A 25,043-nucleotide genomic window follows, 5' to 3' on the forward strand; every position below is an offset into this window, starting at 1 on the left:
CCGTACATTAATATTCTGAAAGTGACAATCACCTGTTTTTTTTCTCTGTAGTTTTTTTTTAGGAAGAAGCTCGGCGAAGACATAAAATTAAAAGTTGGCGTCTGATAAATGCTTCCTCCCCGTCGGGGAATTAAACCCCGGACTGAGGCGGGGCAACTCACCACGAGAAGAGAGAAAGAAAGAACGAAAGAAAGACAGAGTCAGTTTTCGTTGTCCAACAAAGAGATGGAAATGTAAAAGGTTCTTTCAAGAGTGGCCCGTGGAAAATGAAACAAACTGTCATCAAATAAATAGTTAAAAGAAATGCACTGACACATGAAGCATGTCTAACACCATCTGGGATGAGTGCACGGTGGGTGCAGCAGTTCCTCGTTGGTATAGTGGTGAGTATCCCCGCCTGTCACGCGGGAGACCGGGGTTCAATTTCCCGACGGGGGGATTAAACTTCCGCCGCCTTTCGAAGCTTTTCTCTCATTCATTTCCAATATTGGATGCGGAATGGACAGTGTCAAACTGATTCGGAGTTTCCCACTTTCCCCGATTTAATTTCACTGATATTCCAGCGGTTTTAAAATCTGCTCTCAGCTTCACTCTTCACCTCGATGTTCGACTGGTTTCTGTGATGGTGGGGATTTCGGGAGGAGGCCGAGATGGATCATCCACTCGGCACTTCTGGCTGAAGACTGTTTCTAAAACTTTGCACTCACGTGCTGGGCTTTACCATCATTGAGGATGGGGATGTTCATAGAGCCTCTTCCCGTTAGTTGTTTAATTATCCACCATCATTCACAAATGGGTGTGGCAGGACTGTAGAGCTTTGATCTGATCCGTTGTTTGTGGGATCGCTAAGCTCTCTCAACAGCATGCTGCTTCCACTGTTTGTCAAGTAGTCCTGTGTTACTTTCAGGTTATTGGTGTGTTTATGTAGCTAGGAATGTGTGTGTTTGTGTATGTGTGAATATGACTATGTCTGTCTCACTTGTTATATGCGTTTCTGAGTGTCTCTCTCTTTCTTTCTATCTGTCACTTTTAACCTGCTCCCCAAATAATTTTTCTCTGGACCTTGACGAACAAAGAGATAGAAAGTAAGTCTTCTGACAACAGTGGCATGTGGAAAGTTAATCAAATTGTCATCAAAGAAGTAGTTAAAATAGATTCACTGAAACATGCATCCTTTTCATTGCTGTATGTGAGATCTTTCATGTCTGCGCCTGTTCCGAGACCTGTCTCTCTCTGTTTTGGGCTGGTGACAGCGCGATTCTGCGTTTTATTTCTTGCCCATCATTGTGGTTCTCACATCGAGCTGAAGCGTGAGGCAGAGAGCAGATATTTAAAATCGCTGTGAAATCAAATTGCAGAAGTGGGAAAGGCCGAGTCAGTTTTTCATTGTATTTTCAACATCCAATATTGCAGATAAATGAAAGTGAAGCTTCGAAAGCAGCAATAACCTCCTCGTCGGGGAATTGAACCCCGGTGTCCCGCGTGACAGGCGGGGATACTCACCACATACTGACGAGGAATTCAAGCAGATATTTGCCGTATATTCACCACAGATGCTTCACTTTTCAGTGAATCTGTTTGAACTGTTCATTTGATGACAGTTTGTTTCACTTTCCACGAACCACTGTTGAAAGAAAAATTACCGACCACTTTTGCATCACATGTTGGATCATGATGTGGGTAACGCGGGAGAGAGTGAGACAGAAAGAGACAGATCTTCTCAGGAAAATATAGAAAATATGAGGCACATACACAGACAGACAGACAGACACACAGAAACAGACACACATGCACATGGATTGACTCAGAAATACTGAGAGTCAGAATATGGATAATTTGGCTGATTTTTGTTCTATTTCTGTCGTAGATTTCGTGAAATCTTGCAGATCAATTAAAATGAGCATAAAACTCGAGGTACTCAATGCTGTGGAATTTTAATTCACTTAAGAATTATTAATTCTACAAGAAACTTGTTGAATTTTGAAACGCAGAGATGAAACAGGTTGATGAATGACGGGATCTGAAGTCTGTCAGATTTGAACCAATGAATGAATTTCTAATCTGTCACCTTAATCACCAGTGAGTAAAAATCACAATTGCTCTGCATCCAGTCCTCAAATAGTCTCCGTACAATAATATTCTGAAAGTGACAATCACCTGTTTCTTTGCTCTGCAGTTTTTGTTCAGGAAGAAGCTCGGCGAAGACATAAAATTAAAAGTTGGCGTCTGATAAATGCTTCCTCCCCGTCGGGGAATGAAACCCCGGACGAAGGCGGGGCAACTCACCACGATAAGAGAGAAAGAAAGAACGAAAGAAAGACAGAGTCAGTTGTCGTTGTCTAACAAAGAGAAGGAAATGTAAAAGGTTCTTTCAAGAGTGGCCCGTGGAAAATGAAACAAACTATCATCAAATAAATAGTTAAAAGAAATGCACTGATACATGAAGCATGTCTAACGCCATCTGGGATGAGTGCACGGTCAATGTAGCAGCTCCTCGTTCGTATCGTGGTGAGTATCCCGGCCTGTCACGTGGGAGACCGGGGTTCAATTCCCCGACGAGGAGATTAAATTTTCGCCGCCTTCAAAAGCTTTTATCTCCAATATTGGATGCGGAATATACAGTGAAAAACTGACTCGGAGTTTCCCACTTTCCCCAATTTAATTTCACTGATATTCCAGCGGTTTTAAAATCTGCTCTCAGCGTCACTCTTCACCTCGATGTTCGACTGGCTTCTGTGATGGTGGGGATTTCGGGAGGAGGCCGAGATGGATCATCCACTCGGCACTTCTGGCTGAAGACGGTTTCTAAAACTTTGCACTCACGTGCTGGGCTTTACCATCATTGAGGATGGGGATGTTCATAGAGCCTCTTCCCGTTAGTTGTTTAATTATCCACCATCATTCACAAATGGGTGTGGCAGGACTGCAGAGCTTTGATCTGATCCGTTTTTTGTGGGATCGCTAAGCTCTATCAACAGCATGCTGCTTCCACTGTTTGTCAAGTAGTCCTGTGTTACTTTCAGGTTATTGGTGTGTTTATGTAGCTCGGAATGTGTGTGTTTGTGTATGTGTGAATATGACTATGTCTGTCTCACTTGTTATATGCGTTTCTGAGTGTCTCTCTCTTTCTTTCTATCTGTCACTTTTTCCCTGCTCCCCAAATAATTTTTCTCTGGACCTTGACTAATAAAGAGATAGAAAGTAAGTCTTCTTTCAACAGTGGCATGTGGAAAGTTAAACAAATTGTCATCAAAGAAGTCGTTAAAATAGATTCACTGAAACGTGCATCCTTTTCATTGCTGTATGTAAGATCTTTCATGTCTGCGCCTGTTCCGAGACCTGTCTCTCTCTGTTTCGGGCTGGTGACAGCGCGATTCTGCGTTTTATTTCTTGCCCATCATTGTGGTTCTCACATCGAGCTGAAGCGTGAGGCAGAGAGCAGATATTTAAAATCGCTGTGAAATCAAATTGCAGAAGTGGGAAAGGCCGAGTCAGTTTTTCATTGTATTTTCAACATCCAATATTTCAGATAAATGAAAGTGAAGCTTCGAAAGCAGCAATAACCTCCTCGTCGGGGAATTGAACCCCGGTCTCCCGCGTGACAGGCGGGGATACTCACCACTATACTAACGAGGAATTGGTATAGACATTTACCGTATATTCACCAAAGATGCTTCACTTTTCAGTGAATCTGTTTGAACTGTTCATTTGATGACAGTTTGTTTCACTTTCCACGAACCACTGTTGAAAGAAAAATTACCGACCACTTTTGCATCACATGTTGGATCATGATGTGGGTAACGCGGGAGAGAGTGAGACAGAAAGAGACAGATCTTCTCAGGAAAATATAGAAAATATGAGGCACATACACAGACAGACACACAGAAACAGACACACATGCACATGGATTGACTCAGAAATACTGAGAGTCAGAATATGGATAATTTGGCTGATTTTTGTTCTATTTCTGTCGTAGATTTCGTGAAATCTTGCAGATCTATTAAAATGAGCATAAAACTCGAGGTACTCAATGCTGTGGAATTTTAATTCACTTAAGAATTATTAATTCTACAAGAAACTTGTTGAATTTTGAAACGCAGAGATGAAACAGGTTGATGAATGACGGGATCTGAAGTCTGTCAGATTTGAACTAATGAATGAATTTCTAATCTGTCACCTTAATCACCAGTTAGTAAAAATCACAATTGCTCTGCATCCAGTCCTCAAATAGTCTCCGTACAATAATATTCTGAAAGTGACAATCACCTGTTTTGTTGCTCTGCAGTTTTTGTTCAGGAAGAAGCTCGGCGAAGACATAAAATTAAAAGTTGGCGTCTGATAAATGCTTCCTCCCCGTCGGGGAATGAAACCCCGGACTAAGGCGGGGCAACTCACCACGATAAGAGAGAAAGAAAGAACGAAAGAAAGACAGAGTCAGTTGTCGTTGTCTAACAAAGAGAAGGAAATGTAAAAGGTTCTTTCAAGAGTGGCCCGTGGAAAATGAAACAAACTATCATCAAATAAATAGTTAAAAGAAATGCACTGATACATGAAGCATGTCTAACGCCATCTGGGATGAGTGCACGGTCAATGTAGCAGCTCCTCGTTAGTATAGTGGTGAGTATCCCCGCCTGTCACGCGGGAGACCGGGGTTCAATTCCCCGACGAGGAGATTAAATTTTCGCCGCCTTCAAAAGCTTTTATCTCCAATATTGGATGCGGAATATACAGTGTAAAACTGACTCGGAGTTTCCCACTTTCCCCAATTTAATTTCACTGATTTTCCAGCGGTTTTAAAATCTGCTCTCAGCGTCACTCTTCACCTCGATGTTCGACTGGCTTCTGTGATGGTGGGGATTTCGGGAGGAGGCCGAGATGGATCATCCACTCGGCACTTCTGGCTGAAGACGGTTTCTAAAACTTTGCACTCACGTGCTGGGCTTTACCATCATTGAGGATGGGGATGTTCATAGAGCCTCTTCCCGTTAGTTGTTTAATTATCCACCATCATTCACAAATGGGTGTGGCAGGACTGCAGAGCTTTGATCTGATCCGTTTTTTGTGGGATCGCTAAGCTCTATCAACAGCATGCTGCTTCCACTGTTTGTCAAGTAGTCCTGTGTTACTTTCAGGTTATTGGTGTGTTTATGTAGCTCGGAATGTGTGTGTTTGTGTATGTGTGAATATGACTATGTCTGTCTCACTTGTTATATGCGTTTCTGAGTGTCTCTCTCTTTCTTTCTATCTGTCACTTTTTCCCTGCTCCCCAAATAATTTTTCTCTGGACCTTGACTAATAAAGAGATAGAAAGTAAGTCTTCTTTCAACAGTGGCATGTGGAAAGTTAAACAAATTGTCATCAAAGAAGTCGTTAAAATAGATTCACTGAAACGTGCATCCTTTTCATTGCTGTATGTAAGATCTTTCATGTCTGCGCCTGTTCCGAGACCTGTCTCTCTCTGTTTCGGGCTGGTGACAGCGCGATTCTGCGTTTTATTTCTTGCCCATCATTGTGGTTCTCACATCGAGCTGAAGCGTGAGGCAGAGAGCAGATATTTAAAATCGCTGTGAAATCAAATTGCAGAAGTGGGAAAGGCCGAGTCAGTTTTTCATTGTATTTTCAACATCCAATATTTCAGATAAATGAAAGTGAAGCTTCGAAAGCAGCAATAACCTCCTCGTCGGGGAATTGAACCCCGGTCTCCCTCGTGACAGGCGGGGATACTCACCACTATACTAACGAGGAATTGGTATAGACATTTACCGTATATTCACCAAAGATGCTTCACTTTTCAGTGAATCTGTTTGAACTGTTCATTTGATGACAGTTTGTTTCACTTTCCACGAACCACTGTTGAAAGAAAAATTACCGACCACTTTTGCATCACATGTTGGATCATGATGTGGGTAACGCGGGAGAGAGTGAGACAGAAAGAGACAGATCTTCTCAGGAAAATATAGAAAATATGAGGCACATACACAGACAGACACACAGAAACAGACACACATGCACATGGATTGACTCAGAAATACTGAGTCAGAATATGGATAATTTGGCTGATTTTTGTTCTATTTCTGTCGTAGATTTCGTGAAATCTTGCAGATCAATTAAAATGAGCATAAAACTCGAGGTACTCAATGCTGTGGAATTTTAATTCACTTAAGAATTATTAATTCTACAAGAAACTTGTTGAATTTTGAAACGCAGAGATGAAACAGGTTGATGAATGACGGGATCTGAAGTCTGTCAGATTTGAACCAATGAATGAATTTCTAATCTGTCACCTGAATCACCAGTTAGTAAAAATCACAATTGCTCTGCATCCAGTCCTCAAATAGTCTCCGTACAATAATATTCTGAAAGTGACAATCACCTGTTTTGTTGCTCTGCAGTTTTTGTTCAGGAAGAAGCTCGGCGAAGACATAAAATTAAAAGTTGGCGTCTGATAAATGCTTCCTCCCCGTCGGGGAATGAAACCCCGGACAAAGGCGGGGCAACTCACCACGATAAGAGAGAAAGAAAGAACGAAAGAAAGACAGAGTCAGTTGTCGTTGTCTAACAAAGAGAAGGAAATGTAAAAGGTTCTTTCAAGAGTGGCCCGTGGAAAATGAAACAAACTATCATCAAATAAATAGTTAAAAGAAATGCACTGATACATGAAGCATGTCTAACGCCATCTGGGATGAGTGCACGGTCAATGTAGCAGCTCCTCGTTAGTATAGTGGTGAGTATCCCCGCCTGTCACGCGGGAGACCGGGGTTCAATTCCCCGACGAGGAGATTAAATTTTCGCCGCCTTCAAAAGCTTTTATCTCCAATATTGGATGCGGAATATACAGTGAAAAACTGACTCGGAGTTTCCCACTTTCCCCAATTTAATTTCACTGATTTTCCAGCGGTTTTAAAATCTGCTCTCAGCGTCACTCTTCACCTCGATGTTCGACTGGCTTCTGTGATGGTGGGGATTTCGGGAGGAGGCCGAGATGGATCATCCACTCGGCACTTCTGGCTGAAGACGGTTTCTAAAACTTTGCACTCACGTGCTGGGCTTTACCATCATTGAGGATGGGGATGTTCATAGAGCCTCTTCCCGTTAGTTGTTTAATTATCCACCATCATTCACAAATGGGTGTGGCAGGACTGCAGAGCTTTGATCTGATCCGTTGTTTGTGGGATCGCTAAGCTCTCTCAACAGCATGCTGCTTCCACTGTTTGTCAAGTAGTCCCGTGTTACTTTCAGGTTATTGGTGTGTTTATGTAGCTAGGAATGTGTGTGTTTGTGTATGTGTGAATATGACTATGTCTGTCTCACTTGTTATATGCGTTTCTGAGTGTCTCTCTCTTTCTTTCTATCTGTCACTTTTTCCATGCTCCCCAAATAATTTTTCTCTGGACCTTGACTAATAAAGAGATAGAAAGTAAGTCTTCTTTCAACAGTGGCATGTGGAAAGTTAAACAAATTGTCATCAAAGAAGTCGTTAAAATAGATTCACTGAAACGTGCATCCTTTTCATTGCTGTATGTAAGATCTTTCATGTCTGCGCCTGTTCCGAGACCTGTCTCTCTCTGTTTCGGGCTGGTGACAGCGCGATTCTGCGTTTTATTTCTTGCCCATCATTGTGGTTCTCACATCGAGCTGAAGCGTGAGGCAGAGAGCAGATATTTAAAATCGCTGTGAAATCAAATTGCAGAAGTGGGAAAGGCCGAGTCAGTTTTTCATTGTATTTTCAACATCCAATATTTCAGATAAATGAAAGTGAAGCTTCGAAAGCAGCAATAACCTCCTCGTCGGGGAATTGAACCCCGGTCTCCCGCGTGACAGGCGGGGATACTCACCACTATACTAACGAGGAATTGGTACAGACATTTACCGTATATTCACCAAAGATGCTTCACTTTTCAGTGAATCTGTTTGAACTGTTCATTTGATGACAGTTTGTTTCACTTTCCACGAACCACTGTTGAAAGAAAAATTACCGACCACTTTTGCATCACATGTTGGATCATGATGTGGGTAACGCGGGAGAGAGTGAGACAGAAAGAGACAGATCTTCTCAGGAAAATATAGAAAATATGAGGCACATACACAGACAGACAGACAGACACGCAGAAACAGACACACATGCACATGGATTGACTCAGAAATACTGAGAGTCAGAATATGGATAATTTGGCTGATTTTTGTTCTATTTCTGTCGTAGATTTCGTGAAATCTTGCAGATCAATTAAAATGAGCATAAAACTCGAGGTACTCAATGCTGTGGAATTTTAATTCACTTCAGAATTATTAATTCTACAAGAAACTTGTTGAATTTTGAAACGCAGAGATGAAACAGGTTAATGAATGACGGGATCTGAAGTCTGTCAGATTTGAACCAATGAATGAATTTCTAATCTGTCACCTTAATCACCAGTTAGTAAAAATCACAATTGCTCTGCATCCAGTCCTCAAATAGTCTCCGTACAATAATATTCTGAAAGTGACAATCACCTGTTTTGTTGCTCTGCAGTTTTTGTTCAGGAAGAAGCTCGGCGAAGACATAAAATTAAAAGTTGGCGTCTGATAAATGCTTCCTCCCCGTCGGGGAATGAAACCCCGGACTAAGGCGGGGCAACTCACCACGATAAGAGAGAAAGAAAGAACGAAAGAAAGACAGAGTCAGTTGTCGTTGTCTAACAAAGAGAAGGAAATGTAAAAGGTTCTTTCAAGAGTGGCCCGTGGAAAATGAAACAAACTATCATCAAATAAATAGTTAAAAGAAATGCACTGATACATGAAGCATGTCTAACGCCATCTGGGATGAGTGCACGGTCAATGTAGCAGCTCCTCGTTAGTATAGTGGTGAGTATCCCCGCCTGTCACGCGGGAGTTCCAGCGGTTTTAAAATCTGCTCTCAGCGTCACTCTTCACCTCGATGTTCGACTGGCTTCTGTGATGGTGGGGATTTCGGGAGGAGGCCGAGATGGATCATCCACTCGGCACTTCTGGCTGAAGACGGTTTCTAAAACTTTGCACTCACGTGCTGGGCTTTACCATCATTGAGGATGGGGATGTTCATAGAGCCTCTTCCCGTTAGTTGTTTAATTATCCACCATCATTCACAAATGGGTGTGGCAGGACTGCAGAGCTTTGATCTGATCCGTTGTTTGTGGGATCGCTAAGCTCTATCCACAGCATGCTGCTTCCACTGTTTGTCAAGTAGTCCTGTGTTACTTTCAGGTTATTGGTGTGTTTATGTAGCTAGGAATGTGTGTGTTTGTGTATGTGTGAATATGACTATGTCTGTCTCACTTGTTATATGCGTTTCTGAGTGTCTCTCTCTTTCTTTCTATCTGTCACTTTTTCCCTGCTCCCCAAATAATTTTTCTCTGGACCTTGACTAATAAAGAGATAGAAAGTAAGTCTTCTTTCAACAGTGGCATGTGGAAAGTTAAACAAATTGTCATCAAAGAAGTCGTTAAAATAGATTCACTGAAACGTGCATCCTTTTCATTGCTGTATGTAAGATCTTTCATGTCTGCGCCTGTTCCGAGACCTGTCTCTCTCTGTTTCGGGCTGGTGACAGCGCGATTCTGCGTTTTATTTCTTGCCCATCATTGTGGTTCTCACATCGAGCTGAAGCGTGAGGCAGAGAGCAGATATTTAAAATCGCTGTGAAATCAAATTGCAGAAGTGGGAAAGGCCGAGTCAGTTTTTCATTGTATTTTCAACATCCAATATTTCAGATAAATGAAAGTGAAGCTTCGAAAGCAGCAATAACCTCCTCGTCGGGGAATTGAACCCCGGTCTCCCGCGTGACAGGCGGGGATACTCACCACTATACTAACGAGGAATTGGTACAGACATTTACCGTATATTCACCAAAGATGCTTCACTTTTCAGTGAATCTGTTTGAACTGTTCATTTGATGACAGTTTGTTTCACTTTCCACGAACCACTGTTGAAAGAAAAATTACCGACCACTTTTGCATCACATGTTGGATCATGATGTGGGTAACGCGGGAGAGAGTGAGACAGAAAGAGACAGATCTTCTCAGGAAAATATAGAAAATATGAGGCACATACACAGACAGACAGACAGACACACAGAAACAGACACACATGCACATGGATTGACTCAGAAATACTGAGAGTCAGAATATGGATAATTTGGCTGATTTTTGTTCTATTTCTGTCGTAGATTTCGTGAAATCTTGCAGATCAATTAAAATGAGCATAAAACTCGAGGTACTCAATGCTGTGGAATTTTAATTCACTTAAGAATTATTAATTCTACAAGAAACTTGTTGAATTTTGAAACGCAGAGATGAAACAGGTTGATGAATGACGGGATCTGAAGTCTGTCAGATTTGAACCAATGAATGAATTTCTAATCTGTCACCTTAATCACCAGTTAGTAAAAATCACAATTGCTCTGCATCCAGTCCTCAAATAGTCTCCGTACAATAATATTCTGAAAGTGACAATCACCTGTTTTGTTGCTCTGCAGTTTTTGTTCAGGAAGAAGCTCGGCGAAGACATAAAATTAAAAGTTGGCGTCTGATAAATGCTTCCTCCCCGTCGGGGAATGAAACCCCGGACGAAGGCGGGGCAACTCACCACGATAAGAGAGAAAGAAAGAACGAAAGAAAGACAGAGTCAGTTGTCGTTGTCTAACAAAGAGAAGGAAATGTAAAAGGTTCTTTCAAGAGTGGCCCGTGGAAAATGAAACAAACTATCATCAAATAAATAGTTAAAAGAAATGCACTGATACATGAAGCATGTCTAACGCCATCTGGGATGAGTGCACGGTCAACGTAGCAGCTCCTCGTTAGTATAGTGGTGAGTATCCCCGCCTGTCACGCGGGAGACCGGGGTTCAATTCCCCGACGAGGAGATTAAATTTTCGCCGCCTTCAAAAGCTTTTATCTCCAATATTGGATGCGGAATATACAGTGAAAAACTGACTCGGAGTTTCCCACTTTCCCCAATTTAATTTCACTGATTTTCCAGCGGTTTTAAAATCTGCTCTCAGCGTCACTCTTCACCTCGATGTTCGACTGGCTTCTGTGATGGTGGGGATTTCGGGAGGAGGCCGAGATGGATCATCCACTCGGCACTTCTGGCTGAAGACGGTTTCTAAAACTTTGCACTCACGTGCTGGGCTTTACCATCATTGAGGATGGGGATGTTCATAGAGCCTCTTCCCGTTAGTTGTTTAATTATCCACCATCATTCACAAATGGGTGTGGCAGGACTGCAGAGCTTTGATCTGATCCGTTGTTTGTGGGATCGCTAAGCTCTATCCACAGCATGCTGCTTCCACTGTTTGTCAAGTAGTCCTGTGTTACTTTCAGGTTATTGGTGTGTTTATGTAGCTAGGAATGTGTGTGTTTGTGTATGTGTGAATATGACTATGTCTGTCTCACTTGTTATATGCGTTTCTGAGTGTCTCTCTCTTTCTTTCTATCTGTCACTTTTTCCCTGCTCCCCAAATAATTTTTCTCTGGACCTTGACTAATAAAGAGATAGAAAGTAAGTCTTCTTTCAACAGTGGCATGTGGAAAGTTAAACAAATTGTCATCAAAGAAGTCGTTAAAATAGATTCACTGAAACGTGCATCCTTTTCATTGCTGTATGTAAGATCTTTCATGTCTGCGCCTGTTCCGAGACCTGTCTCTCTCTGTTTCGGGCTGGTGACAGCGCGATTCTGCGTTTTATTTCTTGCCCATCATTGTGGTTCTCACATCGAGCTGAAGCGTGAGGCAGAGAGCAGATATTTAAAATCGCTGTGAAATCAAATTGCAGAAGTGGGAAAGGCCGAGTCAGTTTTTCATTGTATTTTCAACATCCAATATTTCAGATAAATGAAAGTGAAGCTTCGAAAGCAGCAATAACCTCCTCGTCGGGGAATTGAACCCCGGTCTCCCGCGTGACAGGCGGGGATACTCACCACTATACTAACGAGGAATTGGTACAGACATTTACCGTATATTCACCAAAGATGCTTCACTTTTCAGTGAATCTGTTTGAACTGTTCATTTGATGACAGTTTGTTTCACTTTCCACGAACCACTGTTGAAAGAAAAATTACCGACCACTTTTGCATCACATGTTGGATCATGATGTGGGTAACGCGGGAGAGAGTGAGACAGAAAGAGACAGATCTTCTCAGGAAAATATAGAAAATATGAGGCACATACACAGACAGACAGACAGACACACAGAAACAGACACACATGCACATGGATTGACTCAGAAATACTGAGAGTCAGAATATGGATAATTTGGCTGATTTTTGTTCTATTTCTGTCGTAGATTTCGTGAAATCTTGCAGATCAATTAAAATGAGCATAAAACTCGAGGTACTCAATGCTGTGGAATTTTAATTCACTTAAGAATTATTAATTCTACAAGAAACTTGTTGAATTTTGAAACGCAGAGATGAAACAGGTTGATGAATGACGGGATCTGAAGTCTGTCAGATTTGAACCAATGAATGAATTTCTAATCTGTCACCTTAATCACCAGTTAGTAAAAATCACAATTGCTCTGCATCCAGTCCTCAAATAGTCTCCGTACAATAATATTCTGAAAGTGACAATCACCTGTTTTGTTGCTCTGCAGTTTTTGTTCAGGAAGAAGCTCGGCGAAGACATAAAATTAAAAGTTGGCGTCTGATAAATGCTTCCTCCCCGTCGGGGAATGAAACCCCGGACGAAGGCGGGGCAACTCACCACGATAAGAGAGAAAGAAAGAACGAAAGAAAGACAGAGTCAGTTGTCGTTGTCTAACAAAGAGAAGGAAATGTAAAAGGTTCTTTCAAGAGTGGCCCGTGGAAAATGAAACAAACTATCATCAAATAAATAGTTAAAAGAAATGCACTGATACATGAAGCATGTCTAACGCCATCTGGGATGAGTGCACGGTCAACGTAGCAGCTCCTCGTTAGTATAGTGGTGAGTATCCCCGCCTGTCACGCGGGAGACCGGGGTTCAATTCCCCGACGAGGAGATTAAATTTTCGCCGCCTTCAAAAGCTTTTATCTCCAATATTGGATGCGGAATATACAGTGAAAAACTGACTCGGAGTTTCCCACTTTCCCCAATTTAATTTCACTGATTTTCCAGCGGTTTTAAAATCTGCTCTCAGCGTCACTCTTCACCTCGATGTTCGACTGGTTTCTGTGATGGTGGGGATTTCGGGAGGAGGCCGAGATGGATCATCCACTCGGCACTTCTGGCTGAAGACGGTTTCTAAAACTTTGCACTCACGTGCTGGGCTTTACCATCATTGAGGATGGGGATGTTCATAGAGCCTCTTCCCGTTAGTTGTTTAATTATCCACCATCATTCACAAATGGGTGTGGCAGGACTGCAGAACTTTGATCTGATCCGTTGTTTGTGGGATCGCTAAGCTCTATCCACAGCATGCTGCTTCCACTGTTTGTCAAGTAGTCCTGTGTTACTTTCAGGTTATTGGTGTGTTTATGTAGCTAGGAATGTGTGTGTTTGTGTATGTGTGAATATGACTATGTCTGTCTCACTTGTTATATGCGTTTCTGAGTGTCTCTCTCTTTCTTTCTATCTGTCACTTTTTCCCTGCTCCCCAAATAATTTTTCTCTGGACCTTGACTAATAAAGAGATAGAAAGTAAGTCTTCTTTCAACAGTGGCATGTGGAAAGTTAAACAAATTGTCATCAAAGAAGTCGTTAAAATAGATTCACTGAAACGTGCATCCTTTTCATTGCTGTATGTAAGATCTTTCATGTCTGCGCCTGTTCCGAGACCTGTCTCTCTCTGTTTCGGGCTGGTGACAGCGCGATTCTGCGTTTTATTTCTTGCCCATCATTGTGGTTCTCACATCGAGCTGAAGCGTGAGGCAGAGAGCAGATATTTAAAATCGCTGTGAAATCAAATTGCAGAAGTGGGAAAGGCCGAGTCAGTTTTTCATTGTATTTTCAACATCCAATATTTCAGATAAATGAAAGTGAAGCTTCGAAAGCAGCAATAACCTCCTCGTCGGGGAATTGAACCCCGGTCTCCCGCGTGACAGGCGGGGATACTCACCACTATACTAACGATGAATGGGGACAGATATTTACCGTATATTCACCAAAGATGCTTCACTTTTCAGTGAATCTGTTTGAACTGTTCATTTGATGACAGTTTGTTTCACTTTCCACGAACCACTGTTGAAAGAAAAATTACCGACCACTTTTGCATCACATGTTGGATCATGATGTGGGTAACGCGGGAGAGAGTGAGACAGAAAGAGACAGATCTTCTCAGGAAAATATAGAAAATATGAGGCACATACACAGACAGACAGACAGACACACAGAAACAGACACACATGCACATGGATTGACTCAGAAATACTGAGAGTCAGAATATGGATAATTTGGCTGATTTTTGTTCTATTTCTGTCGTAGATTTCGTGAAATCTTGCAGATCAATTAAAATGAGCATAAAACTCGAGGTACTCAATGCTGTGGAATTTTAATTCACTTAAGAATTATTAATTCTACAAGAAACTTGTTGAATTTTGAAACGCAGAGATGAAACAGGTTGATGAATGACGGGATCTGAAGTCTGTCAGATTTGAACCAATGAATGAATTTCTAATCTGTCACCTTAATCACCAGTTAGTAAAAATCACAATTGCTCTGCATCCAGTCCTCAAATAGTCTCCGTACAATAATATTCTGAAAGTGACAATCACCTGTTTTGTTGCTCTGCAGTTTTTGTTCAGGAAGAAGCTCGGCGAAGACATAAAATTAAAAGTTGGCGTCTGATAAATGCTTCCTCCCCGTCGGGGAATTAAACCCCTGACTCAGGCGGGGCAACTCACCACGATAAGAGAGAAAGAAAGAACGAAAGAAAGACAGAGTCAGTTGTCGTTGTCTAACAAAGAGAAGGAAATGTAAAAGGTTCTTTCAAGAGTGGCCCGTGGAAAATGAAACAAACTATCATCAAATAAATAGTTAAAAGAAATGCACTGATACATGAAGCATGTCTAACGCCATCTGGGATGAGTGCACGGTCAATGTAGCAGCTCCTCGTTAGTATAGTGGTGAGTATCCCCGCCTGTCACGCGGGAGACCGGGGTTCAATTCCCCGACGAGGAGATTAAATTTTCGCCGCCTTCAAAAGCTTTTATCTCCAATATTGGATGCGGAATATACAGTGAAAAACTGACTCGGAGTTTCCCACTTTCCCCAATTTAATTTCACTGATTTTCCAGCGGTTTTAAAATCTGCTCTCAGCGTCACTCTTCACCTCGATGTTCGACTGGCTTCTGTGATGGTGGGGATTTCGGGAGGAGGCCGAGATGGATCATCCACTCGGCACTTCTGGCTGAAGACGGTTTCTAAAACTTTGCACTCACGTGCTGGGCTTTACCATCATTGAGGATGGGGATGTTCATAGAGCCTCTTCCCGTTAGTTGTTTAATTATCCACCATCATTCACAAATGGGTGTGGCAGGACTGCAGAGCTTTGATCTGATCCGTTGTTTGTGGGATCGCTAAGCTCTCTCAACAGCATGCTGCTTCCACTGTTTGTCAAGTAGTCCCGTGTTACTTTCAGGTTATTGGTGTGTTTATGTAGCTAGGAATGTGTGTGTTTGTGTATGTGTGAATATGACTATGTCTGTCTCACTTGTTATATGCGTTTCTGAGTGTCTCTCTCTTTCTTTCTATCTGTCACTTTTTCCCTGCTCCCCAAATAATTTTTCTCTGGACCTTGACTAATAAAGAGATAGAAAGTAAGTCTTCTTTCAACAGTGGCATGTGGAAAGTTAAACAAATTGTCATCAAAGAAGTCGTTAAAATAGATTCACTGAAACGTGCATCCTTTTCATTGCTGTATGTAAGATCTTTCATGTCTGCGCCTGTTCCGAGACCTGTCTCTCTCTGTTTCGGGCTGGTGACAGCGCGATTCGGGATCTGAAGTCTGTCAGATTTGAACCAATGAATGAATTTCTAATCTGTCACCTTAATCACCAGTTAGTAAAAATCACAATTGCTCTGCATCCAGTCCTCAAATAGTCTCCGTACAATAATATTCTGAAAGTGACAATCACCTGTTTTGTTGCTCTGCAGTTTTTGTTCAGGAAGAAGCTCGGCGAAGACATAAAATTAAAAGTTGGCGTCTGATAAATGCTTCCTCCCCGTCGGGGTATTAAACCCCGGACGAAGGTGGGGCAACTCACCACGATAAGAGAGAAAGAAAGAACGAAAGAAAGACAGAGTCAGTTGTCGTTGTCTAACAAAGAGAATGAAATGTAAAAGGTTTTTTCAAGAGTGGCCCGTGGAAAATGAAACAAACTATCATCAAATAAATAGTTAAAAGAAATGCACTGATACATGAAGCATGTCTAACGTCATCTGGGATGAGTGCACAATCAATGCAGCAGTTCCTCGTTAGTATAGTGGTGAGTATCCCCGCCTGTTACGCGGGAGAACGGGGTTCAATTCCCCGACGGGGAGATTAAACTTTTGCCGCCTTTTAATGCTTTTTCCCTCATTTATCTCTAATATTGGATGCGGAATATACAGTGTAAAACTGACTCGGAGTTTCCCACTTTCCCCAATTTAATTTCACTGATATTCCAGCGGTTTTAAAATCTGCTCTCAGCTTCACTCTTCACCTCGATGTTCGACTGGTTTCTGTGATGGTGGGGATTTCGGGAGGAGGCCGAGATGGATCATCCACTCGGCACTTCTGGCTGAAGACGGTTTCTAAAACTTTGCACTCACACGCTGGGCTTTACCATCATTGAGGATGGGGATGTTCATAGAGCCTCTTCCCATTAGTTGTTTAATTATCCACCATCATTCACAAATGGGTGTGGCAGGACTGCAGAGCTTTGATCTGATCCGTTGTTTGTGGGATCGTTTAGCTCTGTCTACAGCATGCTGCTTCCAATGTTTGGCAAGTCGTCCTGTGTTACTTTCAGGTTATTGGTGTGTTTATGTAGCTAGGAATGTGTGTGTTTGTGTATGTGTGAATATGACTATGTCTGTCTCACTTGTTATATGCGTTTCTGAGTGTCTCTCTCTTTCTTTCTATCTGTCACTTTTTCCCTGCTCCCCAAATAATTTTTCTCTGGACCTTGACTAATAAAGAGATAGAAAGTAAGTCTTCTTTCAACAGTGGCATGTGGAAAGTTAAACAAATTGTCATCAAAGAAGTCGTTAAAATAGATTCACTGAAACGTGCATCCTTTTCATTGCTGTATGTAAGATCTTTCATGTCTGCGCCTGTTCCGAGACCTGTCTCTCTCTCTGTTTCGGGCTGGTGACAGCGCGATTCTGCGTTTTATTTCTTGCCCATCATTGTGGTTCTCACATCGAGCTGAAGCGTGAGGCAGAGAGCAGATATTTAAAATCGCTGTGAAATCAAATTGCAGAAGTGGGAAAGGCCGAGTCAGTTTTTCATTGTATTTTCAACATCCAATATTTCAGATAAATGAAAGTGAAGCTTCGAAAGCAGCAATAACCTCCTCGTCGGGGAATTGAACCCCGGTCTCCCGCGTGACAGGCGGGGATACTCACCACTATACTAACGAGGAATTGGTACAGACATTTACCGTATATTCACCAAAGATGCTTCACTTTTCAGTGAATCTGTTTGAACTGTTCATTTGATGACAGTTTGTTTCACTTTCCACGAACCACTGTTGAAAGAAAAATTACCGACCACTTTTGCATCACATGTTGGATCATGATGTGGGTAACGCGGGAGAGAGTGAGACAGAAAGAGACAGATCTTCTCAGGAAAATATAGAAAATATGAGGCACATACACAGACAGACAGACACACACACAGAAACAGACACACATGCACATGGATTGACTCAGAAATACTGAGAGTCAGAATATGGATAATTTGGCTGATTTTTGTTCTATTTCTGTCGTAGATTTCGTGAAATCTTGCAGATCAATTAAAATGAGCATAAAACTCGAGGTACTCAATGCTGTGGAATTTTAATTCACTTAAGAATTATTAATTCTACAAGAAACTTGTTGAATTTTGAAACGCAGAGATGAAACAGGTTGATGAATGACGGGATCTGAAGTCTGTCAGATTTGAACCAATGAATGAATTTCTAATCTGTCACCTTAATCACCAGTTAGTAAAAATCACAATTGCTCTGCATCCAGTCCTCAAATAGTCTCCGTACAATAATATTCTGAAAGTGACAATCACCTGTTTTGTTGCTCTGCAGTTTTTGTTCAGGAAGAAGCTCGGCGAAGACATAAAATTAAAAGTTGGCGTCTGATAAATGCTTCCTCCCCGTCGGGGAATTAAACCCCTGACTCAGGCGGGGCAACTCACCACGATAAGAGAGAAAGAAAGAACGAAAGAAAGACAGAGTCAGTTGTCGTTGTCTAACAAAGAGAAGGAAATGTAAAAGGTTCTTTCAAGAGTGGCCCGTGGAAAATGAAACAAACTATCATCAAATAAATAGTTAAAAGAAATGCACTGATACATGAAGCATGTCTAACGCCATCTGGGATGAGTGCACGGTCAATGTTAGTATAGTGGTGAGTATCCCCGCCTGTCACGCGGGAGACCGGGGTTCAATTCCCCGACGAGGAGATTAAATTTTCGCCGCCTTCAAAAGCTTTTATCTCCAATATTGGATGCGGAATATACAGTGAAAAACTGACTCGGAGTTTCCCACTTTCCCCAATTTAATTTCACTGATTTTCCAGCGGTTTTAAAATCTGCTCTCAGCGTCACTCTTCACCTCGATGTTCGACTGGCTTCTGTGATGGTGGGGATTTCGGGAGGAGGCCGAGATCGATCATCCACTCGGCACTTCTGGATAAAGACGGTTTCTAAAACTTTGCACTCACGTGCTGGGCTTTACCATCATTGAGGATGGGGATGTTCATAGAGCCTCTTCTCGTTAGTTGTTTAATTATCCACCATCATTCACAAATGGGTGTGGCAGGACTGCAGAGCTTTGATCTGATCCGTTGTTTGTGGGATCGCTAAGCTCTATCCACAGCATGCTGCTTCCACTGTTTGTCAAGTAGTCCTGTGTTACTTTCAGGTTATTGGTGTGTTTATGTAGCTAGGAATGTGTGTGTTTGTGTATGTGTGAATATGACTATGTCTGTCTCACTTGTTATATGCGTTTCTGAGTGTCTCTCTCTTTCTTTCTATCTGTCACTTTTTCCCTGCTCCCCAAATAATTTTTCTCTGGACCTTGACTAATAAAGAGATAGAAAGTAAGTCTTCTTTCAACAGTGGCATGTGGAAAGTTAAACAAATTGTCATCAAAGAAGTCGTTAAAATAGATTCACTGAAACGTGCATCCTTTTCATTGCTGTATGTAAGATCTTTCATGTCTGCGCCTGTTCCGAGACCTGTCTCTCTCTCTTTCGGGCTGGTGACAGCGCGATTCTGCGTTTTATTTCTTGCCCATCATTGTGGTTCTCACATCGAGCTGAAGCGTGAGGCAGAGAGCAGATATTTAAAATCGCTGTGAAATCAAATTGCAGAAGTGGGAAAGGCCGAGTCAGTTTTTCATTGTATTTTCAACATCCAATATTTCAGATAAATGAAAGTGAAGCTTCGAAAGCAGCAATAACCTCCTCGTCGGGGAATTGAACCCCGGTCTCCCGCGTGACAGGCGGGGATACTCACCACTATACTAACGAGGAATTGGTACAGACATTGACCGTATATTCACCAAAGATGCTTCACTTTTCAGTGAATCTGTTTGAACTGTTCATTTGATGACAGTTTGTTTCACTTTCCACGAACCACTGTTGAAAGAAAAATTACCGACCACTTTTGCATCACATGTTGGATCATGATGTGGGTAACGCGGGAGAGAGTGAGACAGAAAGAGACAGATCTTCTCAGGAAAATATAGAAAATATGAGGCACATACACAGACAGACAGACAGACACACAGAAACAGACACACATGCACATGGATTGACTCAGAAATACTGAGAGTCAGAATATGGATAATTTGGCTGATTTTTGTTCTATTTCTGTCGTAGATTTCGTGAAATCTTGCAGATCTATTAAAATGAGCATAAAACTCGAGGTACTCAATGCTGTGGAATTTTAATTCACTTAAGAATTATTAATTCTACAAGAAACTTGTTGAATTTTGAAACGCAGAGATGAAACAGGTTGATGAATGACGGGATCTGAAGTCTGTCAGATTTGAACCAATGAATGAATTTCTAATCTGTCACCTTAATCACCAGTTAGTAAAAATCACAATTGCTCTGCATCCAGTCCTCAAATAGTCTCCGTACAATAATATTCTGAAAGTGACAATCACCTGTTTTGTTGCTCTGCAGTTTTTGTTCAGGAAGAAGCTCGGCGAAGACATAAAATTAAAAGTTGGCGTCTGATAAATGCTTCCTCCCCGTCGGGGAATGAAACCCCTGACTCAGGCGGGGCAACTCACCACGATAAGAGAGAAAGAATGAACGAAAGAAAGACAGAGTCAGTTGTCGTTGTCTAACAAAGAGAAGGAAATGTAAAAGGTTCTTTCAAGAGTGGCCCGTGGAAAATGAAACAAACTATCATCAAATAAATAGTTAAAAGAAATGCACTGATACATGAAGCATGTCTAACACCATCTGGGATGAGTGCACGGTCAATGTAGCAGCTCCTCGTTAGTATAGTGGTGAGTATCCCCGCCTGTCACGCGGGAGACCGGGGTTCAATTCCCCGACGAGGAGATTAAATTTTCGCCGCCTTCAAAAGCTTTTATCTCCAATATTGGATGCGGAATATACAGTGAAAAACTGACTCGGAGTTTCCCACTTTCCCCAATTTAATTTCACTGATTTTCCAGCGGTTTTAAAATCTGCTCTCAGCGTCACTCTTCACCTCGATGTTCGACTGGCTTCTGTGATGGTGGGGATTTCGGGAGGAGGCCGAGATGGATCATCCACTCGGCACTTCTGGCTGAAGACGGTTTCTAAAACTTTGCACTCACGTGCTGGGCTTTACCATCATTGAGGATGGGGATGTTCATAGAGCCTCTTCCCGTTAGTTGTTTAATTATCCACCATCATTCACAAATGGGTGTGGCAGGACTGCAGAGCTTTGATCTGATCCGTTGTTTGTGGGATCGCTAAGCTCTCTCAACAGCATGCTGCTTCCACTGTTTGTCAAGTAGTCCCGTGTTACTTTCAGGTTATTGGTGTGTTTATGTAGCTCGGAATGTGTGTGTTTGTGTATGTGTGAATATGACTATGTCTGTCTCACTTGTTATATGCGTTTCTGAGTGTCTCTCTCTTTCTTTCTATCTGTCACTTTTTCCCTGCTCCCCAAATAATTTTTCTCTGGACCTTGACTAATAAAGAGATAGAAAGTAAGTCTTCTTTCAACAGTGGCATGTGGAAAGTTAAACAAATTGTCATCAAAGAAGTCGTTAAAATAGATTCACTGAAACGTGCATCCTTTTCATTGCTGTATGTAAGATCTTTCATGTCTGCGCCTGTTCCGAGACCTGTCTCTCTCTGTTTCGGGCTGGTGACAGCGCGATTCTGCGTTTTATTTCTTGCCCATCATTGTGGTTCTCACATCGAGCTGAAGCGTGAGGCAGAGAGCAGATATTTAAAATCGCTGTGAAATCAAATTGCAGAAGTGGGAAAGGCCGAGTCAGTTTTTCATTGTATTTTCAACATCCAATATTTCAGATAAATGAAAGTGAAGCTTCGAAAGCAGCAATAACCTCCTCGTCGGGGAATTGAACCCCGGTCTCCCGCGTGACAGGCGGGGATACTCACCACTATACTAACGAGGAATTGGTACAGACATTTACCGTATATTCACCAAAGATGCTTCACTTTTCAGTGAATCTGTTTGAACTGTTCATTTGATGACAGTTTGTTTCACTTTCCACGAACCACTGTTGAAAGAAAAATTACCGACCACTTTTGCATCACATGTTGGATCATGATGTGGGTAACGCGGGAGAGAGTGAGACAGAAAGAGACAGATCTTCTCAGGAAAATATAGAAAATATGAGGCACATACACAGACAGACAGACAGACACGCAGAAACAGACACACATGCACATGGATTGACTCAGAAATACTGAGAGTCAGAATATGGATAATTTGGCTGATTTTTGTTCTATTTCTGTCGTAGATTTCGTGAAATCTTGCAGATCAATTAAAATGAGCATAAAACTCGAGGTACTCAATGCTGTGGAATTTTAATTCACTTAAGAATTATTAATTCTACAAGAAACTTGTTGAATTTTGAAACGCAGAGATGAAACAGGTTGATGAATGACGGGATCTGAAGTCTGTCAGATTTGAACCAATGAATGAATTTCTAATCTGTCACCTTAATCACCAGTTAGTAAAAATCACAATTGCTCTGCATCCAGTCCTCAAATAGTCTCCGTACAATAATATTCTGAAAGTGACAATCACCTGTTTTGTTGCTCTGCAGTTTTTGTTCAGGAAGAAGCTCGGCGAAGACATAAAATTAAAAGTTGGCGTCTGATAAATGCTTCCTCCCCGTCGGGGAATGAAACCCCGGACGAAGGCGGGGCAACTCACCACGATAAGAGAGAAAGAAAGAACGAAAGAAAGACAGAGTCAGTTGTCGTTGTCTAACAAAGAGAAGGAAATGTAAAAGGTTCTTTCAAGAGTGGCCCGTGGAAAATGAAACAAACTATCATCAAATAAATAGTTAAAAGAAATGCACTGATACATGAAGCATGTCTAACACCATCTGGGATGAGTGCACGGTCAATGTAGCAGCTCCTCGTTAGTATAGTGGTGAGTATCCCCGCCTGTCACGCGGGAGACCGGGGTTCAATTCCCCGACGAGGAGATTAAATTTTCGCCGCCTTCAAAAGCTTTTATCTCCAATATTGGATGCGGAATATACAGTGAAAAACTGACTCGGAGTTTCCCACTTTCCCCAATTTAATTTCACTGATTTTCCAGCGGTTTTAAAATCTGCTCTCAGCGTCACTCTTCACCTCGATGTTCGACTGGCTTCTGTGATGGTGGGGATTTCGGGAGGAGGCCGAGATGGATCATCCACTCGGCACTTCTGGCTGAAGACGGTTTCTAAAACTTTGCACTCACGTGCTGGGCTTTACCATCATTGAGGATGGGGATGTTCATAGAGCCTCTTCCCGTTAGTTGTTTAATTATCCACCATCATTCACAAATGGGTGTGGCAGGACTGCAGAGCTTTGATCTGATCCGTTGTTTGTGGGATCGCTAAGCTCTCTCAACAGCATGCTGCTTCCACTGTTTGTCAAGTAGTCCCGTGTTACTTTCAGGTTATTGGTGTGTTTATGTAGCTCGGAATGTGTGTGTTTGTGTATGTGTGAATATGACTATGTCTGTCTCACTTGTTATATGCGTTTCTGAGTGTCTCTCTCTTTCTTTCTATCTGTCACTTTTTCCCTGCTCCCCAAATAATTTTTCTCTGGACCTTGACTAATAAAGAGATAGAAAGTAAGTCTTCTTTCAACAGTGGCATGTGGAAAGTTAAACAAATTGTCATCAAAGAAGTCGTTAAAATAGATTCACTGAAACGTGCATCCTTTTCATTGCTGTATGTAAGATCTTTCATGTCTGCGCCTGTTCCGAGACCTGTCTCTCTCTGTTTCGGGCTGGTGACAGCGCGATTCTGCGTTTTATTTCTTGCCCATCATTGTGGTTCTCACATCGAGCTGAAGCGTGAGGCAGAGAGCAGATATTTAAAATCGCTGTGAAATCAAATTGCAGAAGTGGGAAAGGCCGAGTCAGTTTTTCATTGTATTTTCAACATCCAATATTTCAGATAAATGAAAGTGAAGCTTCGAAAGCAGCAATAACCTCCTCGTCGGGGAATTGAACCCCGGTCTCCCGCGTGACAGGCGGGGATACTCACCACTATACTAACGAGGAATTGGTACAGACATTTACCGTATATTCACCAAAGATGCTTCACTTTTCAGTGAATCTGTTTGAACTGTTCATTTGATGACAGTTTGTTTCACTTTCCACGAACCACTGTTGAAAGAAAAATTACCGACCACTTTTGCATCACATGTTGGATCATGATGTGGGTAACGCGGGAGAGAGTGAGACAGAAAGAGACAGATCTTCTCAGGAAAATATAGAAAATATGAGGCACATACACAGACAGACAGACAGACACGCAGAAACAGACACACATGCACATGGATTGACTCAGAAATACTGAGAGTCAGAATATGGATAATTTGGCTGATTTTTGTTCTATTTCTGTCGTAGATTTCGTGAAATCTTGCAGATCAATTAAAATGAGCATAAAACTCGAGGTACTCAATGCTGTGGAATTTTAATTCACTTAAGAATTATTAATTCTACAAGAAACTTGTTGAATTTTGAAACGCAGAGATGAAACAGGTTGATGAATGACGGGATCTGAAGTCTGTCAGATTTGAACCAATGAATGAATTTCTAATCTGTCACCTTAATCACCAGTTAGTAAAAATCACAATTGCTCTGCATCCAGTCCTCAAATAGTCTCCGTACAATAATATTCTGAAAGTGACAATCACCTGTTTTGTTGCTCTGCAGTTTTTGTTCAGGAAGAAGCTCGGCGAAGACATAAAATTAAAAGTTGGCGTCTGATAAATGCTTCCTCCCCGTCGGGGAATGAAACCCCGGACGAAGGCGGGGCAACTCACCACGATAAGAGAGAAAGAAAGAACGAAAGAAAGACAGAGTCAGTTGTCGTTGTCTAACAAAGAGAAGGAAATGTAAAAGGTTCTTTCAAGAGTGGCCCGTGGAAAATGAAACAAACTATCATCAAATAAATAGTTAAAAGAAATGCACTGATACATGAAGCATGTCTAACGCCATCTGGGATGAGTGCACGGTCAATGTAGCAGCTCCTCGTTAGTATAGTGGTGAGTATCCCCGCCTGTCACGCGGGAGACCGGGGTTCAATTCCCCGACGAGGAGATTAAATTTTCGCCGCCTTCAAAAGCTTTTATCTCCAATATTGGATGCGGAATATACAGTGAAAAACTGACTCGGAGTTTCCCACTTTCCCCAATTTAATTTCA

General features: G+C 41.9%; 17 non-coding genes across 17 annotated transcripts; 9 read left to right on the forward strand and 8 right to left on the reverse strand.

Moving 5' to 3' along the window:
* Positions 1–3,564: 3,564 nt before the first annotated feature.
* On the reverse strand, positions 3,565–3,636 carry trnad-guc (transfer RNA aspartic acid (anticodon GUC)). Its single transcript has one exon. It is a non-coding gene; the product is annotated as a tRNA-Asp (tRNA).
* A 964-nt stretch (positions 3,637–4,600) lies between these two features.
* On the forward strand, positions 4,601–4,672 carry trnad-guc (transfer RNA aspartic acid (anticodon GUC)). The gene has a single exon. It is a non-coding gene; the product is annotated as a tRNA-Asp (tRNA).
* Positions 4,673–6,707: 2,035 nt separating this feature from the next.
* On the forward strand, positions 6,708–6,779 carry trnad-guc (transfer RNA aspartic acid (anticodon GUC)). Its single transcript has one exon. It is a non-coding gene; the product is annotated as a tRNA-Asp (tRNA).
* A 1,001-nt stretch (positions 6,780–7,780) lies between these two features.
* On the reverse strand, positions 7,781–7,852 carry trnad-guc (transfer RNA aspartic acid (anticodon GUC)). Its single transcript has one exon. It is a non-coding gene; the product is annotated as a tRNA-Asp (tRNA).
* A 1,908-nt stretch (positions 7,853–9,760) lies between these two features.
* Positions 9,761–9,832, reverse strand: trnad-guc (transfer RNA aspartic acid (anticodon GUC)). The gene has a single exon. It is a non-coding gene; the product is annotated as a tRNA-Asp (tRNA).
* Positions 9,833–10,804: 972 nt separating this feature from the next.
* trnad-guc (transfer RNA aspartic acid (anticodon GUC)) lies at positions 10,805–10,876 on the forward strand. Its single transcript has one exon. It is a non-coding gene; the product is annotated as a tRNA-Asp (tRNA).
* Positions 10,877–11,877: 1,001 nt separating this feature from the next.
* On the reverse strand, positions 11,878–11,949 carry trnad-guc (transfer RNA aspartic acid (anticodon GUC)). The gene has a single exon. It is a non-coding gene; the product is annotated as a tRNA-Asp (tRNA).
* A 972-nt stretch (positions 11,950–12,921) lies between these two features.
* On the forward strand, positions 12,922–12,993 carry trnad-guc (transfer RNA aspartic acid (anticodon GUC)). The gene has a single exon. It is a non-coding gene; the product is annotated as a tRNA-Asp (tRNA).
* A 2,045-nt stretch (positions 12,994–15,038) lies between these two features.
* Positions 15,039–15,110, forward strand: trnad-guc (transfer RNA aspartic acid (anticodon GUC)). Its single transcript has one exon. It is a non-coding gene; the product is annotated as a tRNA-Asp (tRNA).
* A 1,290-nt stretch (positions 15,111–16,400) lies between these two features.
* trnan-guu (transfer RNA asparagine (anticodon GUU)) lies at positions 16,401–16,472 on the forward strand. Its single transcript has one exon. It is a non-coding gene; the product is annotated as a tRNA-Asn (tRNA).
* A 1,013-nt stretch (positions 16,473–17,485) lies between these two features.
* trnad-guc (transfer RNA aspartic acid (anticodon GUC)) lies at positions 17,486–17,557 on the reverse strand. Its single transcript has one exon. It is a non-coding gene; the product is annotated as a tRNA-Asp (tRNA).
* Positions 17,558–19,589: 2,032 nt separating this feature from the next.
* Positions 19,590–19,661, reverse strand: trnad-guc (transfer RNA aspartic acid (anticodon GUC)). Its single transcript has one exon. It is a non-coding gene; the product is annotated as a tRNA-Asp (tRNA).
* Positions 19,662–20,633: 972 nt separating this feature from the next.
* trnad-guc (transfer RNA aspartic acid (anticodon GUC)) lies at positions 20,634–20,705 on the forward strand. The gene has a single exon. It is a non-coding gene; the product is annotated as a tRNA-Asp (tRNA).
* Positions 20,706–21,706: 1,001 nt separating this feature from the next.
* trnad-guc (transfer RNA aspartic acid (anticodon GUC)) lies at positions 21,707–21,778 on the reverse strand. The gene has a single exon. It is a non-coding gene; the product is annotated as a tRNA-Asp (tRNA).
* A 972-nt stretch (positions 21,779–22,750) lies between these two features.
* trnad-guc (transfer RNA aspartic acid (anticodon GUC)) lies at positions 22,751–22,822 on the forward strand. The gene has a single exon. It is a non-coding gene; the product is annotated as a tRNA-Asp (tRNA).
* A 1,001-nt stretch (positions 22,823–23,823) lies between these two features.
* On the reverse strand, positions 23,824–23,895 carry trnad-guc (transfer RNA aspartic acid (anticodon GUC)). Its single transcript has one exon. It is a non-coding gene; the product is annotated as a tRNA-Asp (tRNA).
* A 972-nt stretch (positions 23,896–24,867) lies between these two features.
* Positions 24,868–24,939, forward strand: trnad-guc (transfer RNA aspartic acid (anticodon GUC)). Its single transcript has one exon. It is a non-coding gene; the product is annotated as a tRNA-Asp (tRNA).
* Positions 24,940–25,043: the final 104 nt, after the last annotated feature.

The sequence above is a fragment of the Heptranchias perlo genome, chromosome 35 (genome assembly GCF_035084215.1).
Source record: "Heptranchias perlo isolate sHepPer1 chromosome 35, sHepPer1.hap1, whole genome shotgun sequence".
Taxonomy (NCBI): Eukaryota; Metazoa; Chordata; class Chondrichthyes; order Hexanchiformes; family Hexanchidae; genus Heptranchias; species Heptranchias perlo.